The 4,944-nt window shown below is 38.5% G+C and overlaps 1 non-coding gene across 1 annotated transcript; it reads left to right on the forward strand.

Moving 5' to 3' along the window:
• Positions 1-3,771: 3,771 nt before the first annotated feature.
• Positions 3,772-3,881, forward strand: LOC138835175 (U6 spliceosomal RNA). The gene has a single exon (XR_011374492.1). It is a non-coding gene; the product is annotated as a U6 spliceosomal RNA (small nuclear RNA).
• Positions 3,882-4,944: the final 1,063 nt, after the last annotated feature.

Here is a 4,944-nt window from a genome sequence, read left to right on the forward strand (position 1 = left end):
ACTTCAATATTTCTGAATTAGTACAAGTTTGCTTTGTGACCTAAAATGTGGTCTATTTTGGAAAATGTTCACTGCGCTCCTGAGAAAAACATGTATTCTGATGCTGCTGTGTGAAATATTCAGTAGATGGATGTAACAACTAGTTGATCTGTGCAGTTGTTTAGATCTGCGTTTTCTCTGTTGAGGTTTTGCCGAGTTGACCTATCTATTGGGAAGATTGGTCCATTAAAATCCTCAACAATTAATGTCTTTGGATCTATGTGGGATTTGAGGGAAAGTAGTGTTTATTGGATAAATTTGGGTGCTCCATTGTTTGGTGATTAGATATTTAGAATTGTAATATCCTCCTGAAGGAGGGATCTCTTAAATAGCTTGTAGTGACCTTCTTTATCTCTTCTCACAAATTTTAATTTGAAGTTATTTTATCTGATATTAGGATTGTAACTATCAACTATTTATGGGGGCCGCTTGCTTGGTAGATTTTGGTCCAGCCTTTAACATTGAAAATGTGTTTGTTTTTATGGGCTAGATGTGACTTCTGAAGGCACTAGACAGAAGGATCTTGTTTTTTAATCCAACTAGACAGTCTATGTCGCTTAAATGGAGACTTAAGTCCGTTAATATTGAGAGATAAGACTGAGAGGTATTTGGGAGTTCCTGCCTTGTTATCCACCTTTCTGGGGGCCCCTAAACCTGGGTTCTTTCTTTGGTTCTTGGATTCTCAGTTTGGGTGCAGTTTCTTGGCCTTTATTATGGTCTTGTTGGTTTTCTATGTGTAGGACATCTTTAAGAATCTTTTGTAAGACTGGTTTGGTGGAGATGTATTGTTTCAATTTTTCTTTGCTATGGAAGGTTTTTATTTGGCCTTCAGTTGTGAAGGAGAGTTTAGGTGGGTAGAGTATTCTTCCTTGGTAATTGTTTGATATGAGGGCATGGCATACATCATTACAGGCTCTTATTGCCTTGATTGTCTCTGCTGAGTAATCTGAGGTGATTCTAATTGGTTTCCCTTTATAGCTGATTAATCTTTTCTCCTTCACAGCTTTAAGGATCTTTTCCTTTGTCTGAGTTGATCCTGTGTATTATAATGTGACTGTGGGATGTTCTATTCTGGTCTGGTCTATTTGGAGTTCTAAAAGCTTCTTATATCTGAATAGGCCTATCTTTTTGTATGTTTGGGATGTTCTCTGCTAGGATCCTGTTAAACAAATTTCCTAGACCATTAACTTCTGTTTCTAGGTGCTCCTCTACACCCATTATCCTCAGATTAGGCCTTCTGATGGCGTCTTCCAAGTGTTGGATCGATCTATCATATTTCTTGGATTTGCCTTGGATGGATGTATGTTCTGTCTCTATAATATCTAGGCTGTCTTCAATCCCCGAGATTCGATCTTCTGCATGGTCTAACCTGCTGTCAAGACTTTCTAATTTAATTTTAATTTCTTCTCCTTCTAATTAGTCAGTTTTGATGGCTTCAAATTCTTTGTTGCAGCTTTGTTTTAGATCTTGAATGAACGTCTTAAATTCCTTAATTGGGTGTCCAGTGTTTATCCTGAAATAACTTATTTGATTTTTTATGGTTTCCTTGGACTTCCATTCCTTCTGTTGGGTTCCATTCAGCATTCCCTTTGTGGTCTCCCTGACTTCCTTCAGCTCTTTTTTAATGGCTCCCATGAATGCCTTTAGTGATCTTTGTGTATTCTCATCCTGCTCTCTCAATTCCTGTATTACTCTTTGCTTAGCTTCCTGATGTTCATGCCATCCTGTTGTTCACTTTGCGTGTTCTCAGCCTGGTCACATCTTTCCTTCCTTTCTGTTTGAGTATTCTCTATCTGCTCACGCAAATCCTGTATCATTTTTTTGAGTACCTTCCTCACGCTCATGATATTCCTGTATAAATCTTCGGATTGCCTCTTTTCTCTCCCTATCACACTAATACATAGTCCTTTGTAGGTTTTCAACCTTTTTCCTGCATTGACCTTTTGTTTGCCTTCTCTCTTTCCCTATCATGCTCATAGAGTCCTTTGTATGTTTTCAATATTTTCATTTATCATGTTTGCCAGCAGTGGATTTTTCCTTTATCTGTTCTTTCCCCTGATTATCATGAGTGGGAGTGAAGATACCCGGACTTGCAATTTTTCTTGTGTTTTTCCAACTTACTCTGCCCATTTGGGATGAAAATAACACCAGTTTTTTGCTAGAACACTTTCTTAAGGAAAGCATCACCCAAAGTCTGTATTTGCACAGTCAATATTCTGCAGATACAATCTAGTTCAACAGATACATCTATTCAACATTAAACAACTATATATTAATTTGCTGCGAACCACAAAGAAGAATTTGGTAAACCAGAAATTATTAGGTTTAGGGAGAGATTTGGGTAAACAATAGGAATAGAGTGATGTGGGAAGGTACAGGGAGAGTTAACTGAGTCCTAATCTCAAAGTAGGAAATAAGTTGGATAGGATGAAAGTAGAGAGAGAGAAAAAAAGAAGAAAGAGAAAGGGAAAAAAATTGACCAAAATGTAGAAAAGTAAAAATTAAAAATATGATGCAGAAAGGAATACAAACTATTCAGAGAAGAACGTGAATATAATGAGAGACGGGGAGGAATATAAAGGAGATGTGAAAAACTTAAAAATAAAAATACCTAAAATATTGTATAGGTATAAAGAGGTAGTGGTGCTATTAAGGAATTTAAGTCTAAGAGGTTTTGAATTGAGTAATGAATTTGTGGATTAAGTGTGTACACAATGGGGGATAAGGTCTACTAATCGACTACGGGTTTATCTGAGGATGTTCAGAACAACAATTAAGTCACATAAAGAAGAACAAAAGAGAAGAAAAGGTGAAAAGGATAAGAAAAAAGAAGAAAAGATCAGAAGTTCAGTAGAGCTAAACAAAAAGAATTTTTTAAAAGAAAAAGAAAAGTAAAGAAAGAAACATGCACACACACACACATATACTCCTAAAATAAAAATTCTAAGAGAAAAAAAAGTTACTAGAAAATTTTTTTTCAAAAAAGGTAAAAATTTAAAAAAAGTTTCCAAAAACATTTTTTTATAAATGGTACCAAAAAAGAAAAAAAGAAAAACAAAATTTTTGTGAGGGGTAGGAAAAATCATGTATCTCCCTTGTGTCCATAACCAGCCTCAGGTTGGAGTCTCTGGTCTTTTTGTGGTGTTTGATTTTCCTGTGGCTTGGTTGGTTTCTTAAGTCAGTTTGTTTGAACAGGCAGAAAGATGCTCTGCTTTACCCAGGATTTTGTGATCCTCCTCCCAGGTTAGTTCAATGGAAGGGAGATCTGCTTTGAGTATCACAAAAGAGGGAGACGGCTTTTTCCTCAAGTTTGGAGATGCTGTGATGAGGCTAGGTTCTGGGTAGTGTTGAAGCCTTTCAGCAAACAGTAGCTTTTCCCAGGGGCTAGTTTGTGATAAACTCACAGAGCCCAGCCTGGAGTCACTCTCAGGGTTTCTTTTTACTGAATTTCAATTGATTGTCAAGGCTGCTAAAGGAGGGGCAGCCTCTGGCTCTGATTACCCAGTGAAGAAAGCCACTCCTGGGGCTAGCGCCTGAGCTGGGTGACTTTTCCCTGGGTGGAGCTCAGTCTGGCAGGTCAGCTTAGGTTCTTGTGACCTACTAAATGACTCTAGTTTTCATCCAAGGCTTAAGTTGGAGCTAGCAGCTCCACCGAGCATTGTCAGTATCCAAGATGGAGATCTCCAGTACTGGAGGGTGAGGGATGGCCTTCCCTCCTCTGCTCCCTGAGAAGTATTGAGGAAGCATTATATACACTAAATTTGGAATGATTCAGAGAAGATTAACATGGCCCCTGCTTAAGGATGACAGGCAAATTCCTGTCATTCCATTGCCTAATTTGTTAGGAAGTGGAAAGACTTGGGAAATAGATTATGAAGTGTAATAAGCCAAGTCCAAAAAATCATAAGTCCCATGGTTTCCCTAATTTTCAATAACTAATATATGTCTGGGATAAGCAGAAAAGGTCAAAAGCTATGTGCATATGACCAGAAAAGATTATGTTAAGGTAAATGAACCGAAGTTAGTGACACAAGTGGTTTTTTCTTTCTTGCTATTGTTTCTCACATACGTATAACGTTCAGTATGGTTTTTTTTTTTGTTTCTTTATATGTTCGGACCCCATGGTAAATCACTTATTTTCACTGTATTTGAAGTTGGTGCACCTACATCTTGTATATAGTCTCTTCTAATTTTTGGATGGGAAGGAGAAAAAGAAAATGCTTAAATAGGAATACAGGTTCACCCATTGTAACAATGAGATGCACAAGACACTATGTTGTAAAATGAACTTTACAATTGAGGCGGGGGAAGGGAGGAGGTGAGTGGACTTGTGGAGGTGGAAGGGAAGGGATAGTAGGGGAATAATAAAGGAGGAGTTAACAATACTTGTTAGGAAATGTACTCATTGCCTTGCTTGTGTAAGTGTGACCCTTCTGTACAGTAATTTTGCAATTGAAAGACCCCAGACTCACTGGGATACTTTCTCAACGGGAGGGCACCCCAGAAACCAAGACTCCAAACCAGTAGATGCAACAAGCAAGAGGAGTTTATTTGGCATTTGTGCAAACGCACTCTCTGCCCCGGGCAGTCAGAGCGCCCTGAGCAGCAGTTACAGGCATTTTTAAAGGCAAAAACCACAAATTAGCATAAAACACTCTTTGTAAAACAATTGTCTCATGGTTGGTCTAAGGGGGGGTTTACATGGTTACAGGCCTATGATTGGTTGACATTTGGCTTAGCTTGTGGTCTTGCCAGGTGGTCGTTGTCAAGGTCCATCCCAGGGATTGTTGAACTGAACTGGAACTGAAAAACATAAACTAAAACTGAAAAACATGTACTATCTGTAACCTTTGACCTTGTCCTGGAGTGGGCTGACATCCGGACATCTGGGCCGGCCGATATCCG

This window comes from Dipodomys merriami, unplaced genomic scaffold, assembly GCF_024711535.1.
Source record: "Dipodomys merriami isolate MVZ:Mamm:240054 unplaced genomic scaffold, mDipMer1.0.p SCAF_23, whole genome shotgun sequence".
Taxonomy (NCBI): Eukaryota; Metazoa; Chordata; class Mammalia; order Rodentia; family Heteromyidae; genus Dipodomys; species Dipodomys merriami.